The 27676-nt window shown below is 55.0% G+C and overlaps 2 long non-coding RNA genes across 3 annotated transcripts; one reads left to right on the top strand and one right to left on the bottom strand.

Annotated features, from left to right (window-relative positions):
• Positions 1-701: 701 nt before the first annotated feature.
• LOC113595106 (uncharacterized) lies at positions 702-9900 on the top strand. 2 transcript variants are annotated; one of them, XR_008291600.1, is made up of 3 exons: positions 702-942; positions 1151-3173; positions 3448-9900. It is a non-coding gene; the product is annotated as an uncharacterized LOC113595106 (long non-coding RNA). The 2 variants fall into 2 exon arrangements; XR_008291601.1 differs by having other exon boundaries at positions 1151-3605; positions 3735-9900.
• An 11-nt stretch (positions 9901-9911) lies between these two features.
• On the bottom strand, positions 9912-23475 carry LOC113595105 (uncharacterized). Its single transcript, XR_008291602.1, has 3 exons — positions 19614-23475; positions 14192-14275; positions 9912-12658 (listed from the first exon to the last, which is right to left on the bottom strand). It is a non-coding gene; the product is annotated as an uncharacterized LOC113595105 (long non-coding RNA).
• Positions 23476-27676: the final 4201 nt, after the last annotated feature.

Raw genomic sequence — 27676 nt, 5'->3', positions numbered from 1 at the left:
CAGTCCCTTTCCTAAAAGAGAGCGTCCCCGATCGTCTCCGGGAATGACCCGTCTGTCTTCCTTCTACTGAAGTTTACGTCACAAATCCCAAGTGCGCAACGCAGCAGATTTTCACAGTGAGCACCGGGTGTGACCTGCGCCCGGGTCAGAAACGAGGCCGCCCGCGGACAGGACCCCGCGGCCTTTCCTCTGGCATCGGCAGGTGCGGAGGCCCCGCAGAAACACCTGTCCCGTGTGTCTGGCAACAGTGGCCGGAAGCAGTGGGCTGGAAACGTCCCAGGGCCTTCAAACAAGCGGGGCGGCGCTTCTGCAGGACAAGGGGCCGGGTCTGGGCCGGGTGGGCTCCAGCGACAGGTGCGCCGGGACTCTTCCCACGGGCCCTCGCTGCTGTGACTCGGGCTGTGTCTGTATCGCTTCACATTTGCCCTTGTTCCCGAGGAGTCCGTTCCAGAAAAGCCGCTTAGAACCTGGGGGGAGGATGGTGCTCAATGTCCCCGCGTGGGCACTTCCACGGGCACCAGGAGCGGCCAGTCGCGAGCCCCTCTGTCAGACTGAGCAGACGCACATTCGCCTGCTCTCCCCCGTGGATTCTGGGTGGTTTCTGTGGCACGTGCTCCTGCCCGGCTTGGGGTCCTTCGCCTCCGTCCCCACAGCCCCTCGCCGAGGCTCCTGCTGGGGGGAGACGCAGCCTTCCATGAAGGCCCGTGTGGTGCTGGAAGCAGAAGAGCGGCTTCAGGGCCATCTGCACGTGGTCTCGGGGGGAACAGAGCACCATGTCCCCGGCTTCCTAATGCCGCGTGGCCTTGCATCTGTGCAGTGGGGCGGCCCCAGGCCTCTTTGGGCCGCAGGACAAGCCCGGGGTCCGACGGCGGTGGGGAACTCGGACACCACGTGATCGGAGCCTGGAAAGAAAACCCCAGCCGGATGCGACCCGTCGAGCAGGTGAGTTGAGCCGAGTGAGCGCGTCTACTTAGTTCCTCTGAACAGATCGGACTCCGTGGCCTCGAGAAGCAGAAACTGGCAGCCGGGACTGTGGGCGGGCAGGGGGCCACCCGGGGGGCCGCGGGGGGACAGCTGTGCGGGTGGGGGAGGTGGCCTGGGAAGGGAGAACCGAGGTCCCGTGTTCACAGCAGCGCGGTCTCACGTGTAGGAAACCCTGAAGTCTCCGACGGGAAACCACGGTCAGCACTGACAGACTCAGGAAGGTGGCAGGACACAAATCAACAGGCAGATGTCACTCACGTTTCAGATTAAGGAAACGATTACTTTTAAAATGGCGTCAAAAAGAGTAAGACATTTAGAAACAAGTTAGGCCAACGAGACAGGAGACTTGTTCACGGGAACTACACCGTGTTACTGAACGACCACGGAAGGCGTTAATACGCGGACAGATGTCCTGTGTTCACGGCCGGGTGATGGGACGCCGCTAGGACGACAGTGTTCCCGAAATGCTGGTTCCTCCGCAGGTTCACTGCCATCACCCCCGAAGCCCTGGACACTTTTTTTGTAGATACAGAAAAATACATTCCAAATTTCATACGGCGTTTCAAGGGACCCGGAGTACCCGAAATAATTTTGACAAGGAGAAAGTTGGAGGACTCCCGCTTCTTGATTTCAAAATTCACTGCAAAATTACAGCAATAGAAACAGTGTTGTTCTGGCATAAAACACAAGTAGAGACGAGAGGATTGGAGGAGAAAACCCAGAAAGAAGGCCGCATATTCTTGGTCAACTGATTTCCAGCAAGAGTGCCAAAACTATTCAACGGGGGAAAAGACAGGTTTTTCTTTAACAAATGGTGTTGGGAAAACTGGACGTCCACACGTGCGTGAGAGAAAGAGGCTGGACCCTTCCGTGACCCCATATGCCCAAATCAGCAGAAATGGGGTCAAATACCCAAGCGTAAGAGCTAAGACCGTAAGACTTTTAGAAGAACACACAGGAGAGAAGATTCAGGACGTTGCATTTGTGGTGATTTATTGGCTCTAGCACCCAAAGCACAGGCAACTAGAAAAGCAGATAAATTGGACTTTCACAAAAGGAAGCACTTTGGGGCATCAGAGGGCCCCATCAGGGGAGTTAAAGACAGCCCACAGAATGGGAGAAAATGTCTCCCTCACCTGATGAGGGGCTGACACCCAGGATCTGTAAAAACTGCTCAGCGACAAAGGAACGATCCCATTAAAAAATGGGCCGAGTCTGTCTCCAGAGACGACGCACAGATGGCCGGTCAGCGCCCGACTGGAACTCCCCTCACTCCTCACCAGGGGACACAGGACAATCGTGAGGTCCTGCAACCATCAGAAGCACAGCACAGCGAGCGTCGGCCAGGACGTGACGCCCAGGTTGTGACGCCAATGGCCGAGCGCGTTGCCAGTGGGTGCGGGAGACAAGCATCCCCCACGGAAACACAGGGGAGTCTCGGAAAGACCCATGTGGCCCACTCCTAGGGGTTTACGAGGTACTCGTGGTTCGTGAGCACGGCGGCCGCGAGGGACAAGTGACCCCCGTGTGGCCTCCCCAGCATCGGCCCGCCCGGGGGACACCACGGCCACCTGCGCCTGCTCGTGCGGTCAGCTCTGCGGCAGGGTCCCTTCCCCGACCCCGTCTCTCCCTGGGGGGCCGGCCTCCCGCCCCTGGAGAGCGGCCCAGCCCCAGGTCTTGAGATCTGGCGCTTTGCAAAACTATATTTCTCTGCAGACCAGAGGCGTTCCGCTCAAGCAGCAGACTCTCGTAATGGCTCATCTTGGGATCTAAGCAGATGATGCTTCACGAGAGCCTGTGGAGGGGAAGTTAAGGCAAAAAGTTACTGCATTTCTGGGCTCCTCTTGCCAAAGGCACGAGGCCCCGCTTCTTATTGGTTTCCCGTGGGCAGGTTTATTATCGCGCTTCCTCTTTCCTGCTGGTCTCAGTGGAACCAGAGCAGTTTGAGGGGAGAGTCAGATTCCCCACCTCCGTGCCGTGTGGTTCTTCCACATCGTGCAGCAATGCGGAGCCTCGGGTGGCAGAGGGCCGTCGGGACACAGGACGGGGCAGCCAGGCGGGGCGGTGGGGACCAGAGCTTGCGCCCCCCTACCCCCACCCCGAGGGGACCCTGGTGGTTGCCCGGTGGATGGAGTCCAGCGTTGACGAGCCCGCGACCATTCAAGAGCGTCCAGGTGTGGCACCCTCAGGTGAGAGTTCGGGTGTGTCCAGGTGGCTCTCGTGCGGCACACCCTCTGTCGCCCCGGATCCACTGTCCCCCGTGTTCACCCCACTCCCTCCCCGCGCCTTGACCTGCGGGCTGTGTGGCCGGGGCTCCCACCTCCTGCCTTGTGGTCAGGCCCCACCCGCGGGAGCCCCCAGAGCTGCGCGTGGGGAGAGAGGTGTGTCTACACTGGCCTGCTACATCTACCAGATATGCCTTGTGTCCCCATGCTGACCAGGGAAGTGTCACTTATTCCCCAGGTTTGTCTGCCCTGTCCTAGGATGTCTCCCACGTTTCCAAGGTGTGTGTTAGAACCTGGAACGTCTCTCAGAACTCTGGTGTTTCTACTGTGAACCGTGATAGCTCCCTCTCTCCCGACTGTGTCTCACCTGACCTGGTGTATCTGCTCATAGTTCAGGTACGTCTATACTGACCTGACAGAGGATGTTTCGGTGACCCATGTTTACCATTACCTGGCTGCCCTCACCTGGCAGGTGTTCAGCTCTCCCCAGCTGTGGCTACCTTCACCTTGTATGTTTTCTCCAAGCCCGTGTGTGTCTCCACGACCAGGGACGCCTCCCTCGTGCCCCAGCTGTGTCCGTACTAAGCGGGAGCATCTCTGGGTGTGACTGTCGTGTCTAGTGTTGCCCAAGACGTGCACCTCATTCCCCAGGTTGGTCTTAGTGGAAGGTTCCTCGTTTCCCAGGGCTGGCTGCCTCATCTTGGGTATCTGCCTGGTTGCACAGGTGAGTCTACATGACCTGCGGCGTCTCCCGAAATCCCCGGCCGCATCTGCCCTGACTTGGTAGGTCGTATCCACTAGGTGTGCGTGTCCTGACCGGACGTCTGCCTGTCGCAGGTGTTGATCTCCTGACCTGGGATGTCTCCCTAGTCCTGAGGTGTGTCTACACCATGCTGGGATACCTCCCTTTATCTGCACTTGGGTCTACACTGACCAGCAGTGCTTTAATAGCTTAAGTGCCCACCATAACCTGGTATGTCTGCCTGATATCCCATTGTGTCCACACTGACCTGGAAGGTCTCTGTAACAGGCATGTCAGAGCAGCTCTGGGACATGGGTTCTCCAGGTGTTTACTCTGACCTGCGACGTTTTCTGTTGCCCCCTCGTGCATAGACCCTGACCATGTCTCCTGAATTCATCAAATGCCAGTGTACTCACTTGATCTTTTTAGTTGGTTAAATTCAGTTTTTATTTTTATAAGCCAATCTGCACCTTTCATGATGGGTTTCAATTTTTTGTGCGTTGTTTATACAAGCAAAACCTGTATTAGACTCTTTACTCTCTGAATAAGACTGGTACTGCTAAGGGAGGGAACGAGCTAACTACTGCACAAACACTTACTGTAACTGTAGATATTCTGCGATAGAGAAAGTCACTTCTGTGGAGTTCCAGTGAGATACAGCTGGAGAATTCTGGAGACCTAACTTGTAAAGGTAGACACCCCAGGGGAACAGAGTCCACCTCCCCGCTAGGACCAGCAACACTGGAGTGTGGAGGGAGTCCTCGCTCAGGCCAGACACCATCCTGGGTCACGGAGACGTCACAAGCCTGGAGAATTGGAGTGACAACCCAGGTCGGGACAGATGCCCCTCCAGGCACGTGCACACACACCTGACTTACTAGGGAGGCCTCAGTGCTTACGGCCTGAACCTGTCTCCCTGATCAGGGTAGACAGAACTGGGGGGTTAGGGACACTTCCCGGGTCCATGCAGAAATACTTGAGGAATCGAGGTGACGTCATCGATCATGGTAGCTCCCCCTGGGGAACAAGAGCATCATGTTAGAATTGGGGGACACCCCACGTCAGAGTTGAACTAACCCGAGGAAGCACTCACTACGCGTCCCGTTAGACTTTGTGTGATGTAAAGAGGCGCCCTGGTAGACAGCCAGAGTGACAGGGAGATGTCAGGGTGGACGTCCCGCCAGATCAGCGTGGACATGCCTGGGGAACTGGGGAAACGTCCAGGTCTGGTTAGACAGGGGACTAGACATCACAGGTCAGTGTAGATGCACCTGGAAAATGAGGAACACACCCCAGGTCAGGATAGGCATACCCTGAGGATTTAGAAAGTCGTCCTTATTCGGTGTAGACTCGTCTGCATAATTAGATATCCCAGCTATAAACAGCCACACCTCAGCAGTTAGACAGCTGAGATTAAGGTGGGTGCACCTGGGGAACAGGGAGGTAAACCATGTTAGCGTAACACGTGGGGTATTAAGTAGACACAGCAGGTCAAGTGCGGACACCAGGGGGGATGAGGGGAACATCCCGGGCTAGTGTAGACGTAACTGGAATATCTGAAAGGCATTCAGAGCATCATGGCAGTGTAAGACATCCCTGCTTTGTGTCTCCCTTTTTGAATAACTCGTCAGGCATCCATCTGTGAACACAAGTGCCTCTGGGATCCAACCCCATACGCCAAAGGCTCTGGGAGGAGCGTCACCCAACCGTGTACCTGGAAATAGGCAGACAGACCTCCGAGGGGCTGCAAACCAGCGGGAGCCCTCTTGCCGCTAGCGGGGAAGCCTCGAGCATGCTGACTTGGACAGAAATGCACAGACAAGGAAGGCTGGGGTGGGGTCCAAGCTGCCCCAGGGGCGGCTCCAGCATATCCCCAGAGTCTGGATGCACTGGAAATAGAGGAACTTTGCCGGTGCCACCCCTCCCCAAAGGTGACGCCACGTGGGGCTCAATGAGCAGCAGCAGCCTCTCCCACGGTGGGAGGGAGCACCGGGAGTGCCGGCGTCCCCAGCTGTGTGGGGGCTGCAGGAGAACCCCATTTCTCTCCAGCAGCACCCAGAGTACTGAGGGACGTCCATGACTCCAGGGGAGAGAGGATCAGCAAACAGATGAGAATATTAGCACTGAAGTCCAAATGTGAGCTTCTGGAAGAATCCTACCTGAGGATCCACCACACCTAGAGTACTGAGCCCACACCTGCCCAGTCTGCCCCCGTGGGCGGAGGACGCACCACACAAGTGTCTGTAGGGCCACCTTCCGGGAAATGAGGTGAGTTCTCCAGACCAGAGAAGGCCTACAAGCTCAAGAATTCTGCTACAGGACAGGGCAGGAAGCAAGGACAGGGATGTCCACACAAGGACAGAGAAAGCCCAGACCCGACAGGCTTGACTAACAGCATCTCCCACCTGAAAGGGATCACAAAGATTGAGGCGATGTCCGCCACTCCTACACCAGAGCAGCACCGCAAAAGTACAACGAACGTGAGTGAAGAATCAAGGAACGCATCGTCACCATAAGGCAACAGTAACCCTCCAACAACCAAACACAAAGGCTGAAGTTTGTGACCCAGCTGATAAGGGGCCCAAAGAAAACACACAAGAGACAATTTAACAAAAATCAGAAAAGCTGTATGTACATGAACAAAATGACAAATTTAACAATGAGAAATCACAAAAAACTGGGACTAAAGAATTGAATGAATGGGATGAAAAATGCAATAGAGGGCACTCACAGCAGAGTGTATAAAATGAAAGACGGAATCAGTGAGCTACAGGATAGGAACTTTGAAATAACCCAATCAGGATTATAAAGAATTAAAAAGCATTACAAAAGCCTAGAAGATCCATGTGACTCCATCAAAAGTACAAGTATCAGAAAAATTGCATTCTGGAAAGAGAAAAGGAGCAGGGAGTTTATTTAAGAAATAATGGCTGAAACGTCCCAGACCTGGGGAGACACTTGGGCAGCCAAGTCCAGGAAGCCAATAGACCACCCTCCTATCCCGGTGCCAACAGGCCTTCCCCAAAACACACTCACCATGACAAAACTGTCAAAAATCCAAGACAGAGAATCCGAAAAGCATGCAGAGAATATTGTAATCTACAAAGGAACCCTCACTGGGTGGTCAGTGCATTTCTCAGCAGAAAGCCTATAGGCCAGGAGAGAGTGGATGATAATTCAAAGTGCTGTAGGAAAAAAACTGCCTGCCAAGAATATCTGGTAAAGTTATCCTTCAGAAATGAAGAAATAGACACTTTTCCAACAAAAGCTGAGTGAGTTCATCGCACTAGACCCTCCTTACAAGAAATGCTGAGAAGAGTTATTCCAGCTGAGGTGAAGGGACAATAATCAGTGAAACGACACACGAGTCAGATTGCAACGGTAGATTAGCCACTTTGCTGGAACATAAAGGTCCAGGGGAAAGAATATAAAAATTACAGCTACTATGATTGATTAATACACAATACAAAAGAGAAAAACTGTGACATCAAAAATATACAAGTGGTAAAGAGTGAGGATTCTGTATGTGAAGTCACTGTCAACTTCAAATGGGCTGTTTTATCTGAGATAGATCATGTCAGCCTCCTGGTAACCACAGAGCAAAATTCTGAAGTAGAGGCACAAAAGAGCAAAGGGAAAAGAGAACAGACCACCACAGAAGATTGAGATACAAAAATGGGCAGAAACAGCACAGGGAAAATTGAAGTGCGAAACAACCAGGAAACAGGTAATAAGGGCTTCCTATAGCCACTCTGTTACCAGTAATCACACTAAATACAAATGGACTGAATTCTCCAATCGACACACACAGAGTGGCTGAATGGATTTCTGAAAAGAGCCAACTGCATGCTGGCTGTAAGAGACTTGCTTCAGGTTTAAGGACACACATAGGCTCAAAGTCAAGGGACAGAAAATGATATTTCATGAGGGTGTAATCCAAAAGAAAGCAAGGGTATTTATATCAGAGAAAATAGAATTTAAGCCAAAAACAGTAACAAAAGAGGTCATTACATAAGGATAAAGGGAGTTTACCAAGAATATGACAGTCAAACATACACACGTTAAAGCACCTAAATATATTAAGCAAATGCTAACAGATCTGAAAGGGAAAAAAGACAACACAATAATAGACTCTAATAGCCCTCTTTCTGCCATGGATATAGATCATCCAGACAGAAAATCAACAAGGAGACATTGGACTTGAACCATACATTAGACCAAATGGACCTAACAGACATTTATAGAACATTCTAGCTACAGCAGCAGAATGCACATTGTTCTCTAATACACACATTCTCCAGGACAGATCATATGACAGGCTGCAAAATGAGTCCTAGCAAACTTAAGAAGACAAATTATATCAAGTATCTCTTCTCACTGAAATGGTACAAAACTGGAAATCAACACAAAGAGTAAAGCTGGGAAATCTACAAATGTGTAAACTAAACATCGCATTCCTGAACAATGAATGGGTCAAAGAAGAAATCAATGGGAAATTAAACAAAATACCTGCAAACAAATGACAACAGAAACATAATGCACCAAAACCCACGCAATGCTCCAAAACAAGCTCTGAGAGGGAGGTTTATAGTAACTAGTGCAAACGTTAAAATAAAAGTACCTTAAATAAACAATGTAACTTTATGCTTCAAGGAACTAGAAAGGTAAGAACTAAACCCAACGTCTGCATAGGGAAGGAAGTAGATTCTCCAAGATCAGAGCTGAAACAAATGAAATAGAGACCAGAAAAGCAACAGACAAGATCAATGACACTAGGAGCTGGGTTTCTGGAAAGATAAACTTGACAAACCTTTAGCTAGACTGAGAAAAGAAGACTCAAAATCAGAAATGAAAGAGAAGATACTGCAACTGATACGACAGAAATGCAAAGGATCATAAGAGACTACTACCAAGCCTGGATCAGGAAGAAATAGAAAATTTGAATAGGCCAATAATGAGTCAGGAGATTGAATCAACAACCAAAAACCTCTCAACACAGAAAACTCCGGGACCAGGTGGCTTCACTGCTGAAATCTACCAAATGTTTACAGAAGAATTAATGCTGTTCCTCCCCCAACACAGTCCCAAAAACTGAAGAGGAGGGGACACTTCCAAACTTATTTCACAAGGCAAGCATTACCCCGATAGTAGGTTGACAAAATATTAGTAAACTAAGTTTAACACCTAAGACCAGTTATATAATACCACAAGCAACAGACTTATCCGTGAGATGCGGGGGTGGTTCAACATACATTAAGTGATACATGTGAGAGTAAAAGAAAAAAATTCCTATCATTTCAGTTAATGCAGAATAAGCACTCAACAGACTATACCTTTGATGATAAAACCTGTTAACAAGTCATGTGCAGAAGGAACACACTTCAACATAATTAAGCTGGTTAACAACGAGCCCACAGCGAACCTCATACCCAGAAGAAATGCTTTGAGTCTTTCACCATCAAGATCGGGAACAAGGAAAGAGTTCACTATTCCTATTCAACCCACAGCAATGGAAATTCCAGCCAGAGAAATCAAGCAACAAAGAAAATGCATCCAAATCAGAAAGGAAGAAGTAAAATTGTCATTCTTTGTACGTGATACGATGTTATACATAGAAAACCTAAAGACTCCACTAAAAAAGCTATTAGAAATAATCAATGAATTTAGTAAAATTTCAGGATACAAAATCAGCACACAGAAATCAGTGTGTCTGTATACACTAACAGTGGAACATCTGAAAAAGAAAACTATCATATTCACAAGAGCAACTTTTTAACAATAAAAATAGGAATAAATTTAACCAAGCAGGTGAAAAATGTGCACAATGAAAACTACAAGAGCTTGATGAAAGAAATTGAAGAAGAAACAAAAGGAAAGATGCCCCATGTTCACGGAAGCAAAGAATTAACATTGTTAAAATAGCCATACTACCCAAAGCCATACGCAGATTTAACAGCCATATGCAGATTTAACATAACACCTGTCAGAATTCCAATGGCATTTTTCACAGAAACAGAAAAAATCCTAAAATTTATATGGAACTCTCCCCAAAGAATGACCCAAATAGAACAATCTGTTTTTTTTTTTAAGTTTATTTATTTTTGAGAGAGAAACAGAGTGAGTGGAGGAGGGAGAGAGGGAAAGAATCCCAAGCAGGCTCCAAATTGTCAGCACAGAGCCCGGTGAGGGGGTTGAACTCACAAACCGTGAGATCATGACCTAAGCCAAAAACAGTCCAATGCTTAACCAACTGAGCCACCCAGGCACCCCCAAATATAACGCTCCTGATAAAAAAAAAAAGGAAATCCAGAGACATCACACTGCCTGGTTTCAAACTATACTACAAAACCATGCAATTAAAACAATATGGTACTGGCATAAAAACAAAGACCAATAAAACAGGACAGAGCACCCTGAAATAAACCCACACATTTACGATCCACTACTCTTTGCCAAGGGGGCCAAAAATACCTAATAGGGAGAGGAGGGTCTCTTCAGCAAATGGTGTTGGGAAAACTAGACAGCTGTTTGCTGAGAAATGAAATTGGACCCCTATCCTACACCACTCAACTCTCCAAAATTAACTCTAAATACATTAAGGACTTAAACATAAAGGCTGATGCCACAGAACTCCCAGAAGAAAACGCCGGAAGAAGCTCCCTGAGGTTGGGCTTGGAAATGGTTTTGGGGATACGACAGCAAAAGCACAACAAAAGCAAAAAGCCAGCGGGACGGTGTCAAACTAACCAGCCTCTGCGCTGCAAAGGAACAGTAAAAAAAAAATAAAAAACCAACAAAAAGGCAGTCTGTGGAATGAGAAAAATATTTGCAAACCATTGAGGAAAGGGTAAAAATTGAAAATATATAAAGAACATACTACTCAGTAATAACCCCAAACAATCTTTGAAAAAACAGAGGAACTAACATTTTTCCAAAGAAGACATTCAAATGGTCAGCAGGTACATACGTGAAAAGATATTCCACAACCCTAATAATCAGCGAAATGCAGATCAAGATCATAATGAGCTACCACCTGGCACCTGCTGGAACAGCTGTCACCAAGACGACAAGGGAGAGTGTTGGTGAGGACGCGCAGACACGGGAACCATGTGCGCTGTGGTGGGAGCGTTCAGCCCCTATGGAAAATACGGAGGCTACTTTAAAAACGCAGAACAACCGTATGACCCACGAGACCCACTTCTGGGTATACACCTGAAGGAAACGAAGATACAATATCGAAAAGATATCTGCGCCCCATTATAGTAATTATTACTCACAACAGCCAAGATATGGAAACACCTGAAATGTTCACCGATGAGTGAGTGGATAAGAAGGATGGTGTGTGGGGCACCTGGGTGGCTCAGTCGATGAAGCATCTGACTGCAGCTCAGGTCATGATCTCAGTTTGTGAGTTCGAGCCCCGCATCGGGCTCTGTGCTGACAGTGCAGAGCCTGGACCTGCTTTGCATTGTGTGTCTCCTTCTCTCGCTGCCCCTCCCCTGCTCATGCTGTGTCTCTCTCTCAAAAATTAATAAACATTAAAAAAAAACAGCTTTAAAGGTGTGTGGACACACCATGGAATACTGGGACACGAGAAAGCAGGAAATCCTGACATTTGTACCACAGGATGGACCTTGAGAACATTACAGTAAGTGAAATGAATCCGAGAAAGACAAACACTGTATACCCTCATATGTAAAACAAGTCAAACTTGCAAAACCGGGGCAAACTGTGGCTGCGGTGGCTGAGGGGTGGGAGAACTGGGCAGATGTCAGGGTGGAAACTTGTAACCAGGAGATGAAGCAGCTCGGGAATCGAATGTACAGCTAGTGTTTATAGCCAACAGGACTGTGTTACAAACGTCGGGGCTGCTGACTAGATCTCAACTGTTCTCATTGCAAAAAAGAAATAATCTGTGGTGGGATAAATGTATTAACTAATGCTACAGTGGTAATCATATTGCAACACAAAAATGTATCAAATCAATGTGCTAAAACTTAATGTTATATTAAGTCAATTATATCCCAATAAAAATTTAAAAAAACCCAAAACATCTAATGTTGAGGTGCACATACCTGGAAACCTATGGAGTTATAGCAGCTCAGTGTTGAAACACCTAGGGAATTAAGAAACTATCCCAGGTCAGTGCAGACACCCTGATAAATTAGGAAAAGATACCATTTTTGGTAGATATACCTGAGGAATTAGTGAAACGGTCCAAGTCAGTCTAGATGCGTCTCAGGAATTAGGAAGACACTGAGGTTCAAGACAGCCAACACCTGTGCAGTTAGGAGACACTTCCACTGTAGGGACAACAGAGAAACAGACTCCATAGCAGTACAGATAAGCCCCTGTTTTAATGACATATCCCAGGTCAGTGGACACACACCTTAGGAATTAGTGACATGTGCCAGGTCAGAGCAGACATACTTGGGGAAGGAGGGTGACATCCCAAGTCCTAGTAGAAACATCTGGGAATTAGGAATTTGTTCGTGTTAGTGTGGACACAAGTGGGCTACAAGGGGGTATCAGAGAAAACATGCCTAGGAATTTTCAGGAGTATTTAAGTTTAGGGCAGACATACTTGGTGAATGAAGAAAACATTCCAGGTCAGGGTAGAAATATCTAGGGTATTAGAGAGAGATCCCAGGTCAGCGCAGACGTAGCTGGTGAATTAAGAGGATATCAAAGGTTATTGAAGACACGTCTGGAAAATGAACAATACGTCCCAGGTCAGTGTAGACACAGCTGAGGAATTAGCGGCACATTCCAGATCAGAGTAGGCACAACACGAGGAGGGAGACATCCAGGTCAAAAACATGCCTGGTTATTAGGGAGACCTATTAGGTCAGGATGGAAACAGCTGGGAAATTAGAATTTCTAGGTCAACAGAGACACACGTGGGTTGTTAGATGTCCCAGCTCAAGGTATAGATAACCAGGTGTCTACACAATTAGGGAAACATCCCGCGCCTGTGTAGACAAACCGGGGGAATCGGGGACCCATCCCAAATCAAAGTACCCACACTTGGGTTATGTGGCAGAAACACTAGGTTAAGTTAGAGACACCTCAGGAATTCTGTAGACATCCCAGGACGACGTATATATACTTGGGGTTTGGGAGACCATCAAGTTAAAGTAAACACACGTGGAGAGCTAGAGAGATTTTTTTTTTTCTAATTCAGCGTAAACACACTGTTATTAAGGTGGCTTTCCAGGTCAACGTAGATACACACAAGGAATGAGGGGTATGAAACAGCTTATAGTAGCCACTCCTAAGTAGATACATCCCAGGTCAGTGTGGATACATCTGGAATAGGAAGATATCCATGTTCATGGTAGACACACCTAGGCAGTTATAGGGCAATGCCAGGTAAGGTGAGACACATCTGGGGAGACACAGATAAATCCCAGAAGGAGGGAGACTTCACAGATCAGTGTATACACACGCCTGGAATTGGGGAGAGATCCGAGATTGCGGTATATAGAACCGAGACTTACAAAGACATCACAGGTTAAAAAGACACAACTTGGGAAATACACATCCCGATAAAATTTAGACCCACCTGGGCACTATGAACAACATGCCTGGTAAGTCTAAACACACCTGATGAAGCAGGGGGACCCCCCCCCCCAGGTCAGGATGCACACACTGAAGCAGGGGGACCCCCCAGGTCACTGTATACACATCTAGCTTCTCCAAGAAGATTCCCAGGTCTTAGGTAGGTTTCTTAGGGTGATTCCTGGGGACTCGGGGGAAGTTCCCAGGTCGGTGGAGACACACAGTAGCAATAACGAGACATCCTAGACCACATTCTCCACCCTGGGGAAACTAGGAAGACATCGTGGTCAGGGTAAGACACACCCAGGGAATTCAAGTGACATCCAGTGAGTAAAGACACTCCTGGGGGCATTACTGGGATTTCAAAGTCACTAGAGAAACTCTTGCAAAATCAGGGAGACCACTCAAGTCAATGCAGCCTGGGAATTTAGGGACACAGCACATATCAGAGTATAGACACTTGGGGATTAAGGGAGATGCCCCAACACAGTGTAGACACATCACTGTGTGTACCTCGAACACAGTGTAGACACATTTAGAGAGACATCCCAAGTCAGTGTAGACACACTTGGACAATTGTGTGGGAAATACCAAAGGTGAGTATAATTAGGGAGACATCCAAGTTCATGCTGGACACACTTTAGAGATTATGGAGAATCACAGGTTAGTGATGGCGCACCTGGGGAAGCTGGGAGACATTCACAGCAGTGTAGACTAGTCTAGGAAACGTGCTTCCATGTCTGCCAGGTCAGGGTAGAGACACCTGTGGTATGAGGGAGACATTCTATGTAGTAGACGACACAACTGGAGAGTTAGAAAGTCATCCAAGTTCAGGGCAGACACCTCTAGGGAATTAGGACACCCTAGATCAAAGCCAAAAAGCCTGCACAACGGGATGACATCAGAGGTCATTGTACGTACACTCGTGAATTCGGGCGTAACCAGTGTAAGAGTAAACACAACAGATTAGTCATCACAGGTCAGAGTAGATACACCTGGGGAATAAGAACTACCAGTGTAGACACATGTGGTGAATTGGGGAGCTCCCAGGCCAGTTCAGACACACCTGGGAATAAGGGAGACATCCAAGGTCACGTTAGACACACCTTGGGTATCACAGGACATCACAGGCCAGAGGAGATATGCCTGATTACGGAGACCGGTCGGGTCACTGTGGATGTACCCCAGGAATTAGGCATCCCAGTCAGAGCAGAAGTGCCAGGGAATATGAGAGACGTCCTAGGACTGTCCTGGGACAGGGAAGGTCCCTGCTCTCCCCCGCTGCATCACGTGGCAGTCCCTCCCAGCTCCGGAACTCAGAACTGTGCAGCACAGGCCCCTCCAGGCCAAGCGATGCCTGGTTCCAGGGAACCGCCACCACCCCAGCAGGCGTCCTGCACATACACCCCTGTGCCTCTGCCCCCTGGAGGAGGGCGCGCTTGAGGCCGGCTGTGAGAGACAGACTGGGAGCCGGCCCAGGGCTCCCCTTGGCCCCGCACACTGAGCCCACACGCTGACTTCACAGCATGCACTGCCCTCCAGCCCACCCCTGCCAGATGCCAAGGCTGACACATCTATTTGCTTTAAATGGAGACAAAGGAGCAACTTTCAGCCTTTTAGGGCTCGCCTGCTTTGCATAGGCAGTGAAACTACAGCCAGCCTCTGTGGCAGACCACACACACCTTGGGGCAGGAAAGAGCCCAGACCCCTCTGGCCCCTGCGGTCCTGCGACCCAGGCTCCTCCGTGAAGGTCTTCACAGACACCAGAGCCCCTCTGCGGCCCCGCCTGGGCTCCCCCCTCTGCTGGCTGGAGGGGACGCCCCTGCAGGCACCTGTCCACAACACCTACCTGGTCTTTTCCTTGATCAGCCTCAAGTGCCCACACACGGAAAGCCTCCACCCCACAAGCACCTGGTCAGGGTGGGCGGTGCCTGACTTCCCATGGGGGGGGGGGTGTTAATTACAGTCAGAAACTCCACTGCCTGCTGAGCACACAGGATGTGGGATCCGGGGCCTGAGCCTCCTTTGGGCTTTGACCCTGGGTTTGAATGAGCTCACCTTGCACCAGGCCACGCTCAGAGCACTTCCTTGTCTCATTTTGGGGAGGCGTTTATCATCACCCCCATTTGCGGGTGGGAACCCGCAGGTGCAGCAGGCTCCATCAAGGATGCCTCAACCTCACCTCCAGGGGGTGGCGGCCCCGGGGTCAAGCCCAGGCAGCCTGGCCAGAGCCCAGGGCCCCGACCTGTGCCTCAGCGGCCTCGCTGGTGACCTGGGGCTGCCTGCCCGGCTAGGGGACCAGGGTCCCCCTGCATGGGGACCACCCGCCCAGCTCCCTGGGCAGCCCCAAGCCCCCACCGGAGCCACCTGGAGCCTCAGACCCATGTCCTGGAGGCCAAGGGAGGCTCAGTCAGCACCCCCAGGGTGGCCTCTCCCGGGGAACCAATCAGGCCTTGCTGAGGATGCTGCGGGACAGGAGACCCCCCTCAGCAGGGAGGCACGCGGCTACTGCCCGGTCCTCGTCCCTGAGTGGCTGATAATTACAGGACGAGACTGCAGGACACGGCCCACGGCTCTCCAGGGTGAACAGCCCAGCCGGACTGTGGGACAGGCGCTGCCCGGAGCTAAGTGTCGAGGGCCCGGGAGTACCGGCTGGGACTCACGAGGACCACTGCAGTTCTGAGCCAGCTGCTGGAGGACGGAGCTGGCTGCCCACCGAGCTCCCCCGGAGCCCCTGACCCTGCAACGCACCCGCTCAGGCCCCACCGGCCCTCCAGCGGGCCGGACTCACGCCTGATCTGGGGGACCTGCACCCGGCGAGCCGCACCCTGAGGCCCAGACGGGCCCCTAAGGCTCAGACCCGAAACTTCTGCTTGAGCAGACCTGCTCCATGGAACCGTGATGGGTGGGGACATCTCTGCCACCGTGCCCTCGCCTCAGTCCTGCCTCCCTCTCCTCCTCAGGGGCAGGGGAGGCACTGCTCCTTCCTGTAAAGACCCCAGACCCACGCAGCTGGTGGGCCTGCCCCGGGGGCTCCGGGTACCAGGACCTGCCCTCGGATTCGGGGCCTCCGGAGCCTGACAGATGCACTCTGCCCCCTCCCTCGGCCTTTCCGAGAAGAGCAGAACCTTGACTTTCATTTGAGAAGTTAATATTCGTTAAAAATCTAATAATAAGGATTTACGGTTGCATTTCAGGAGAAATTAAGGGAATAATCCATAAGTCTTTAAATGCATTGTCCTTAAGCAGAAATATGTCCAGCTTGATTTTCACGCTTTCTGCTGAATTATTTAACTTTACTGAACTGTTAGGAAATATTCTTAACAATCCTAGCAACCTTTTTTATTAACTAGCAACCTTTTTTATTAATATTAAATTTTTATGCAAAATATAAGAATTTAACATTCTGCTGAATGTTTAGTAAACTCTAAGCAAATCGCATTTTTTAGCAGCTTCTGAATGACTCAGCAAAGCTCTGACATAAATCACCAAATCTGACAGAGGGCAGAACGACAAATGTTTCCTCCCCAACTGAAGGGTCCCAGGAAGTGCAGGTGTCCCGGCCCCGGGAGGTCGGGGGGTTTCTGGGGGTTGTGTGCTTGGAGCACCCGGGAGCTCTAGTATAGTATCGGACGAGCTGTTGGTGGCCGAATCCTGGGTTTCTAATGGGGTCAGAGCAGACACCCGAGGTGTTCTGTGCAAACACAGGTGCAGCCCCCCCACCCCCCCACTGCCGGCCCCCTCAGCTGGGCGGAGGCTGTCAGGGCAGCCCTGGGCAGGAGGCAGGTGGGGAGAGACGCTCCCACCCCCTGGGAGAGTCAGCTCCTGGGGCACGAAGCCCAGGTGACCCTGAGGGCTGCAGGCACCGCCTGCCCGGGGCTCAGTCACGTACCCAGGGGTGTTCGAACCTCACCCGATGACCCTGCCCAGGCCCCCCCTCCCACCCCTGCGGGGACTCGAACAAGCAGGACAAACCCTGGCGGGGTCAACAGAGCCCACGGGCCGTCCCGACCACCGTGCCCCGCTGGCGACACCACGAGCACCTGGCGCTGGGATCACTTCCCGTGGGAATCTGGGGGTCCCTCCTTGCCGTGGCCCCAGGTGCAGGGACTGTCCCAGAGGGAACAGGTTCCGCTCCAGGCAGGGCCTGCAGGCCGGACTGGGGGCCCTTCCTGGGGCTGCACTGTGTCCTGCCATCTCTGCATCTGTCCACCTGCCTAGCACGGGGAGCAGTCAACATCCTGAGCACCCCACCTGACCCCGCCGCCCTGCGTGGCATCCCCTGCCATGCCTGAGACCACACCCTGCCCTGGTCACCTGCCCCTCTCAGACACCAGGACCCTGGCCTAACACAGGGGCGATGCCAAGTGGGACTGCCACGGGGACAGGGCTCCCTGGCTTCCTCCTTCCCCTTCCCCTACCTGGGACAGAGGGACAGGGGGGCTGGGGGGGGGGACCAGGTCCTGAATCAGAAACGAGCCTCCCTATCAGTTCACCGAACACAACTGCTCAGGGAGGGGGTGACTCAGTCAGCACATCCTGAGCTGTCCCACAGGAAGACCCCTCCCGAGGGACCCCGCCGTGGGCTGGGGGCCAGACTTCTCCCAGTCCTGCCTCCTGCCAGTGCCTTCCAGGCCGGGTCATCCCCGACCAGGGCTCCTCTCCACAGACGGGACATTCCAGCCACCCACCCCCCCCCCCCCCAGGGCTCCTGTCTCAGAGCCCGGGGCCAGGAGAGCCCCAATCACCCATGTGTGCTCGAATCCTCCCGGTGACGGGGAGCTCACCACCCGTCGGGCAGCCTCCCACGGGACGGTGGGAAACCCCTCCCTGCTGGCCCAGCCCTGCAGACAGCACGGCTCCATCCTGCACCCCACTTCCTGCTCTCCTGAGTCGGGTCTTCTCCGGCGGGGCCCCTGCCCCCAGTCACCCCTGCTCCCAGCCGCCCCCACAGCCCCTCAGGTCCCAGAGCAGGCAGGTGCCCAGGACCCCTGCTCCCCACAGACCCTTCCCTCCTGCAGCCTCGGGGGCAGAGCAAACCCCCCAGCGCCCACACAGGCACCAGCCGGGGCTCCATCTGATGGCTCAGAGGGAACCGTTGGGGCTCGGGGGGTCCTGCCGCACGTCCCGCTTGCTTTCTGCCCGGGCACGGCTTCTAACCTGCACCCACGTTCATCACGCAAGGCCGACCGTCCTCGCCCTGGAGCCGGGCTCTGCTGCCCCGGAACGCGGCCCCACGGCCTGAGGTCTAGGACGCAGGTCCCCTTGTGATCCAGTCGCGGGCTGGGCCCTGAGGCAGGACGCCGGCTCCACATTCTGGAAACCCGGAGCCTCTCCCTACAGAGGAGTTCCTTACTCCTTCCTGACACACACCCTCCTCCTCCTCCTGCTGCTCACACCTGCAGTTAAGGCCATGGAGCACAGCAAACACACCTGCCCTTCATCCCTGGGCTGAGCTGCAGGTGACACCCAGCAGGGCGCTGGGCCGCCCCTGGCAGGGCTCCCTCCCACCCACGCTCGGGCATTTGCTGCAAAGCCACTCACCTGGGGACTCAGGCAGGTGTGGGCGATGCACGAGACCCGCCCTGAGTTCCCCAGGGGGCACAGAGGCCAGGGAACCGTGGGGACCCAGGCGTCCCGACTGCTGGTGCCAACCCCCCTGTCTAGAGACGCGCAGCCCTGTTCCCAGAGACCGGCCTGAGGATGAATGCAGGGGACGCGTGGGCCTCCCTCCCAGAAGACCCCGTGCGTGGCCAGGCCTGGTCCCCGTCAAGTCCATGAGCTCAGACCCCCGAAGGCAGCTCTCCGGGCCCTCACCTGTAGGGGCTTCTCAAGGGGCCTCACCTGGGAGCCCACATCCGGGGGAACCTTACCTGGGGTCCGTATCTCGGGGGGTCCACACGGAGGGATCCTCACCCGGGGGTCCATAACTAGGGGGGGCGGTCCACACTTAGGGGGCCTCACCTGGGGGGGCCTCAAGGGGGCTGTCGAGGCCCCGACTGGGGAAGGGGCCCGAACCCTCGGGGCTGCGGCCTGAGATGCAGGGACAGGCGTCTGAGACTCGGGCAGGCCTCTCGCTTCGACCGCTGACCCCACCTCACCTCCCTTCCGTCGGGCTCGGTGCCTGGGTCACGGGCCGCGGGCACCGCCGCTCCCTCCTGGGACACGGGGCCGGTCCTCGGGGTGGAGGAAGCCAGCCCTTCTCTCCCAGCCACTGGGCCTCTGCTCTGGCTCTCAGGGGCCCGCTGGGGGGAGGGCAGGAGGCGGCACCTGCCCGGGGGGCGGGGCGGGCGGGGGCGGGGCTTGCTCCAGGCTGCCGCACAGGGCAGGAAAACACCTGCTGCTCCTGCCCCTGAGCTGGCCCAGCTGCCAGGAGGCACGTTAGGCAGAGGAGAGAACCATCTGCCTCCCTGGCACACGCGGGCCCTGGCACAGCCAGCGGCGGCTGGCAGATGACACCGGCGGGGACCACGTCGCCCCGGGCACGTCGGGGCCCCTCCTCTGGGGCCTGGCGATGGCCCTCGGGCTCCGTCGGAGGACGTGTGCTCAGGCAGAGGAAGGGTGCGGGCACCGCCTCCCCCGGGTCCGCCGCCCCGTCCCCCGGTCCGTCTGACACGGGCCCACCGGCCGAACCGGGTCTGGACCTGCCGCCCGGAGACCCGCTCTGAGGGGGGGGACGTGGGGGGTGGCGGGGAACACCTGCCCCGGGCGGTGCTGGCGCGGAGGGGACTCTGCGGACCGGCCGCTAAGGAGGAGTTCGGCCGGGGAGGGGAAGGGGGCTCCGCGCGGGGACCTCCCGGCCGCTCGGGCTGGATGGGCATCCTGCGGGGACGCGGCTCGGGGTGCGGCTCTCCGACGTCGTGGTCATCAGAGCCGCGGGGCGCACGTCACGTCCGGGATCCCCACGGGTGTCCCCATCTGTGATATCAGCATGTCTGGCACGTCAGGTCTCAGATCCCCACGTGTGACGTCATGTGTCATAGGCGCAGGGCTCATGTCTCCTCCTGTATCAGCCCGTCGATGTCATCTGCCAGAGCCGCACGTCCCAAGTCCTGTTCTAGAGCCACAGGTCTGACGTCATCTGTTGTATCATGCATTTCACGTCCCGGAGCCACACATCTGGCGTTGCCTGCAGAGCCGCCCGGCACAGGTTATGTCCTGGATCCCCACTTGTGACGTCACCTGTCAGAGCAGCGCGGGGCATGTCACGTGCTAGAGCCGCAGGTCGCATGTCCTGTCCTGAATCCCCACCTCTGATGCCATCTGTTGTATCCACAGGTCGCGCACCTCATGGCCAATATCAGCCGTCCAATGTCCTCTGCTGGGCTGCACGTCACACCTCTGTGTCACCCTGTCCACGTGCTTTCTCAGAGCCCCACAGCCCACCTCACGTCCCGGGTCCCCATGTTCGACGGTCCATTGTATCCGCAGGTCAACGTCCCTGAGCCACACGTCAGAGGGTCACCACCTGTTACCTTCCCAGGTTGCACATCACATCCAGAGCCGCACGTCTGTGGCCGCCATCTAGGGGAGCCGCAGGGTGCACGTCTTCCCGTCCCCGCCGAAGGCGTCCACAGCCCCGGCAGCTGCTCCTCCCAAGCCCCGCGTCCTCCCGAGCCCCGGGCTCCACCGGACCTCAGACAGCGCTGCAGGAGGCCACACGAGCCCATGGCCGGGCCGTGCCCACAGATGCGGGGTGCAGGGCCCTCAGGGAGTCCCTGGCCTCCCACCAGCCCACACTTGATGCCCGGCCTTTTCCCTGCAGACCCTTGGCCTGGAGTGTCAGTCACAGAGAGACCCGCTGGGGCCTTGTCGGGACACGTGGTGGGGACCTCGGCCTTGCTGGACGGGACTCCCACGGGCCCTGGGCTCGGGCAACAGCTGTGGGGATCCTGAGGCGGGGCGGGATGGGCCCAGGCAGTGCGAGCTCCTGGACCGCGCTGATGTGCACGGTGGACCACACCGAGTCCACGACATGAGCGCCTGCTTGAGGGCGCCCCTCCCCGGGAATCCTCGTGCCCAGCGACCACCGGTGTCCGAGACCCCAGTTCGCCATGGGGCTGAGCCCTGACCTGCACGCAGTCCCTTCTGTACAGGTTTCTCCCTACGGGGGTCTCAGCCAGGGGTCCAGGCAGCCTGGGGAACAAGCAGCTCTGCTGTGTCCTCGTCAGGGGATCAGGCCGGGGTCTGAGCTTCTCTGTGAGCTCCTGCTTTCCCAGGACAGGAGCTCAGCCAGCCAGGAGAGAGGGTGCGAAAAGCCAGTGTCCGGTGTCCTGCCCTGCGACTGCCCAGTGCCCAGCCCTCTCTGGTAAGAGTCCCTGATGGGGACCACCTCGGACCTGCTGCCTGGCCTGACCAATCGGAGCCCGGTTCTCGGACTCTCGTGATTGGCTCAGAGTATGCCTAGGACTCACGTCCATCCAAGCAGAGCCCCGGAGCTGCGTGGCCGGTCCCAGAGGGAGCCTCTATACTGTGGGATCTGAACCTGGACAGGTGGCCTAGAGGTGGGGTGGCCATCTGCCCGGGTGCCCCGTTATGTAAAGTAAGACAGGGGTTGCATTTATGTAAGTTAGTATGGTGTGGGGGGGGTGAGGGGGCTATCATTACATAAACTTATGCAGAGACTAGCGTTAGATAAACTAATAGAGGGACTGTTAGATAGACTACCGCAGGGGCTGCCTTTATAAACTGATACAGGAATTGCTGTATAAACGCAGGGACTGTCACCATATAAACTAATACACTGGGTGCCTTTACATAAACACAGGGACTATTCTTAACTAGCACAGCAGCCACCTTCGGGGAGCAGCTGGCATTATATAAAGCAATACAAAGATGAAGCCATAAAATGGACAGGGAAAACCGTCCATGGATCTAACTTTTTGAAGTCCTGGATTCTGTTCAGTCAGATGAGTCGGTAAATCTCCTACTTTCTCTAGGCCAGTCTGCCCTGGGTTTTCTGTCTCTCGCACCCGGAGGGGCCTGGCATGATACGCTCCAAAGTCCTCCAGGCACTGCCTCTACGTCTCCCTGGGTCTCTTACCCACAGCCCCCTGCCTGGGCCAGCTCACAGTCCAGAGGACAGCACGCTGGGGGGAACAGCCCGAAGATCTGTGGCTTGAGGAGCACTGCCAGGTTGACCACATGTCCTCACAGAGAGATGCCCGGCACTCAGCGGCTCTTGGAATCGGTCCTGAGCCGAGCTCAAACCATCTTGCTTAGTGTGCAAAAGGAAGAGCGTGCCGGGCAGGTTCCCGCTAAAACGTGCTGGGGATAAGTCGTTTCTCTGCAAGAGAGGCATCCTTCCTGATGCCAAAAGCATGACTTAGAGGGAACTGGGCCCAGGGCCTTACTGTCCCGAGGTGGCGGTGGGGGAGGGGAGGGGAGCCTGGGTCACAGGCCATCCAGGTGTGGAGAAGTTTCCACAGCAAACGGTCACCCTGGCAGAGGAGCTGCCTGGGAGGACTGGTCGAGGCTCTCCAGACACCGTGACAACACGCGCTCCAGACTCCATCAGAGCCGTCGATACCCCTTCCCGATATAACCGTAACTCCCCTGGGGAAGCAGGGCCACCTGCCGTGAACTCGGCGTTTCTCCCAGCTTTGACCCTGAAACCGAACAGACGCGTCCGTCCTCCCCCGGCCCCAGCCGCGCTTCTCCGAAAGGCACGGTGCCACGTAGCGCAGCCCCAGGAGCACAGCCAGGCTGAGCCTGTTTTCCGACGGGCGGATCTGTCCACCGCGCAAACAGGTGGCTGGCGTCCAGGCCTGAGGCCGGCTCAGACCTACACTCCTAGTCTGGTCAGGGATGAGCGGGGCCAGGGAACGAGGCGCCACCGTGTCCGACGCTCCTGTCGTGACCGGCTGCCCTCCTGAAGTCCCGGCGTGGGTGGCACTTCTGTAGGAGGCGCACGTGGCTTCCCGTCGACGCGGCAGCAGTCACCCACGCCCTCTGTTCTTTTCCCTAACAAGTAACTGAAGAACCGCTGGGCAGCGGTCCGTGCAACGGAGAGGCTCTGTGACTATGGCCCAACGTGTCCCCAGCCCTGTGGCAGCAGCACGTGAGGAAGCTTTTCTCACCTAAGGAGCAGGAAGGTGATACCACCGGGGCAGGGAGTATCCATCAGACTAGTTTTCCCCGTAGCATCTACATTAGATTTCGCTGTCCATCCAAGCAGCCATTCAGTGAACGTTAGTAGCACGTACCGTGTACCAGGCCCTGGGCTAGCCGGGTACGGTCCGGGATCAGACTGTGGCCCCACAGAGAGCCATGGAAATAGACCGAATAGTCAGAACCGGTTTCAGGCGACAGGGTGACAGCAACACAATTCCAGGGGCGCCGGGGTGGCTCAGTCGGGTAAGCGTCTGCCTTTGGCTCAGGTCCTGATCTCACGGTTCGTGGCTTCGAGCCCCGCCTCGGGCTCTGTGCTGACAGCCAGGAGTCCGGACCCTGCTTTGGATTCTGTGTCTTCCTCTCTCTCTGTCCCTCCCCTGCTCATATTCTCTCTCTCAAAAATAAACAAACATTAAAGAAAAAAAAAAGAAACAGAACTCCAAATGCCGGAGGTCAAGGGCATTTGTTGGTCAAGGCCCACGAGGACGGGTGCTGAGCTGGCTGTTCTCTGGGCGCCCCTCATGTTCCACTCGTCATCCTTCCTGCCCTGATCTGTCCAGGGAGGCCGGTCCCAAGTCTGCCTGAACGCAGTTCCTCACCTTCTGGATGGCTCAGCCAGCTGAGGGAGTCTGAGGAGACTGGAGGACAGGAGGAGAGGGAAGTTGGGGCATTTCTCCTGCCTCTGTCCTGCTGGCCTGTGGCTCTGGCAGAGGCTGCGCTCCTCGAAGGTCACAGATCTGCCTGCCGCCGCTCTCCCGGGGCTACACTGCTCCCTGGCCGCCAGAAACCTTGCCCTTCCCCTGTCACGCACACAGGACCAGGATACAGACTCCCGGCTCTCGCGAGGCCCAGGGCTGCTCTGGCAGTACGCGGGTCCCCTTCACTTGCCTGCACCCCTGACAACTCTGGACTCTTCGGTTATCCGTGTCGGGTTGCCATCCGGTCCCTCCCGGACCCCACCTGAGTCAGGTGTGCCATCACACTACGGGAGGCAGAGAGGCGTGAGCTTCGGGAGCAGCAGACACCAGACAACCGAACATCCTCCCGTCCCCTCACTCCCGGCTCCAGCTCCGTTCTCTCCCAGGATGGGCCAGCCTCTCCGGGTGGTGGGAAACATGGGGGTCCTCAGACCCTGAGCCTCATGCCTTCGGGCCACGGCCACTACAGAAATACACGCCGTGTGTGTTCCCCCTTGGAAAATATCAAGGAAGTGCTCTGACTGCTTTGGTCCATCTTGAACCCCAACAGGTACGGGGTAGGTGCTTCTTGGGGGTCACTAAATGCTCGTCAATGTTAACGTGTGAGTCAGACTGATACTATTGCTTCCCCGATGTCCTCTCACTGTTCCGGAGAATGAGCCAGAGACTGCTGACTCTCTGGCTCCAATTCTTTCTTCATTAAATCCAAGAGCAATGTACCAAGCAGGCGGAATCACTTAAATGAGTAACTGGGAACACACCTGGGTGTCGAGTTTCTAGATCGTCACCCCAGATCTGGGCCCAGGTGTCTGGCTGTGTCTGGGCCCTTTCAGGGACCGCCACTCCACGAACAGGCTCAGGTGTCTGGCTGCACAAATACTGATGCTAGTTCAGGAAAAGGAGACGAATGCCTGAATGCTGGGAACACGTGACTGCATATCCGGGGCTGTATCTTTGGGACGATCCTGTCTTTATCTGACATCCAGGTGGACAACTGTTCCTAGAACTGAAAGGCAAGTGAGAGGCGACTGTGCAGGAAAATCACTCACAGGGACAGAGGCTTGGTCCTCCCGCACAGTCGGGACTGACGTACGTGTGCAGCTCTGAGGACTGCGCGTTCACAAATGGCTCAGCCGGGCGACACTGCTCGGCAAGACGGGCCGCGCGACCCAGTCCTTTCAGACAGTGACTTGCCCGCACGTGGTCTGGGTCAGGTGCGCACAGACTAGCGGCGTGTGGCTGGCAGGATCCCCGCGGGTGGGGGGACGGAGCATCCCGCCTGCCCCACGGCGAGAGTCACCCGGTGGGACCAGAGACCGCGAGAGGGAAAGGCTGTCTGAGGGAACAGCGTGTTGGATTTACACGGCAGAGGAAGGACGGCTGACACACGGGTCCCAGGAAGTGCATCACGTGACTGTCACATGACAAATAACAAGAGCGATGACTGTTGAAGAGAGCGAAGCAGCGCTGGCGCCATTTAAGATGTCATCAGGCATCCACGGGCTCGTCAGCCTGCTGTGGCGCAAACGTTTTAAGAGGCGATTTCCATCTCCCTTCCAGCGGGAGCTGCTGTCTTTTTGTTTGCGGACTGAGATTTGTATCAGCCAATGACTCACCGATCTCACGGACCCAAACTCTAGCTTGTCTGAAGGCACCGGTCTGATCTCTTGCTAACATCGTGGGCGAGCACTGCACGTGGCTGGCGTCGCGGTCTCAGGTCCGCCTTCTTCATCTCGGATTATCTAGTGACACGCTGAGAGGGCCCTGGGGGCTTGGAAACATCCCCTGGTCCATCCTGTGGGCTGGAGCAACTGAGCCCCCGGGTTTAGAGGAACACGTTCTTCCAGAATGAAGACTACAATTCCCAGCCTCCCTCGCAGGAAGGTTGTGTCACAAGACAGTTTCCACCAATAGCATGAGGAAGGAAGTGACTCGCGGTGCCTCTGGTTATGCCCCTGAAGCCCGCCCTTCCTTCCTCTGCCCTCCCCCGACGGTCACGGGTGAGCGTGAGCCATCTCGGGTCACGAGGAGCGGGAGGCTCGGCCAGGGCTGGGACAGCAGAGCTTGGGGACGGGCTGTGCTGGTCCAGTTTCCAGACACATAATTACGAGCGGACTCAGAGAATGGAAGTCCCCTGCCCCCACATCTAGGGTGTGCTCGGCGCTGGGCAGCGGCAGCAGAGGGGGCCAGGTGAGGCCCGTGGCCAACCCTCATCTCCAGTCCTCCGACCATTCTGTGCACACCCGACCCGTCACAGAAACCGCCTCCTGCCTGATCACCAAAGTCACCATGTGAGATAATGACTGGTGGCCGGGGTCACATGAGGTCGCATCACCGTGGGCGAGGAGCACCCGGCCCCACTGTGACACCTCACTCTTGGACCCGAGGCTGAAGTTTCCCACCCCAAACAGGGGAAGGCAATCTCTGGGCTGGGGAAGAGAAATCTGAAAGAAAGAGGAGACGAGAGGAGGGTCTGAGAGGCCCTTCCCCAGCACCCTCCCCCACACCAGCTCTGAAAGGCAGAACGGCAGACAACCCCCCTCACCCCAAAATCTGAGGCCCGAGCACAGGGGACTTGGGTTGGCTTCCCACCTGGGATTCTGGGAGCAGTGGCTTCAGGGGACCGCGCACAGCCAGAGCGAAGGCAGGGGGAGAAGAGCTGGCAGATGGGGCTTCAGGGTAGAGAGGACCCAGGAGAGACCCTCTGGGTTTGCACATGCCGATAAGCGGGGGGGCAGAGTGGCGCCCTGAGTCCCACAGAGGGGATGGGGCACCAGGGACACGTGCCGGGTCAGGGGACGTGAGGTCAGGCACACTGACCACGAGGACCAGACCCCGAATGGGGACGTGCGTGGCCAGCAGACGTCGGCACAGGACGTGACGAGCGAGGGTCCCACCCTGACCCCGTGTCAACCTGCCGCCTAGCGGCACCTGAGAGAGGACGGAGAAAGCCCTGTGTTGTCTAGAAGAGGAATCTCACACCCTGACGGACGCCGTTCACCCGGAACTGAATCTGTCTTTTTCTGCCATTAGGCAGAGTGAAGGCTCTGGAGGAAACCTGTAGTTCTAAAGGAATCAAGTTATTTTACACCTGACTTGACTGCCTGGCATTCTGCCTCTACACTTCCGAGCACACTTCTCTGGGGCAGATAGTCACTTTGAGCCTCACAAACATCAAATGTGCGCTAAGGCCCAGGAGGATCAACATCAGTTTTTCTTCTTAACCAGGAAGCAGGGTTTGCCCAGGGCCGAGGAGGCTGGTGTGGGTGGGACCCCATCTGGAGTCTGGAGGGTGGGTTTAGAGGGACCTTCAGGGACGTCAGGGTGGGCAGAAGGGCTGCTCCGCCAAGGAC

Source organism: Acinonyx jubatus, chromosome D3, assembly GCF_027475565.1.
Source record: "Acinonyx jubatus isolate Ajub_Pintada_27869175 chromosome D3, VMU_Ajub_asm_v1.0, whole genome shotgun sequence".
Classification (NCBI taxonomy): domain Eukaryota; kingdom Metazoa; phylum Chordata; class Mammalia; order Carnivora; family Felidae; genus Acinonyx; species Acinonyx jubatus.
Note: the sequence above shows the minus strand (reverse complement) of the source record. Positions and strands in the feature narration are given on the sequence as shown.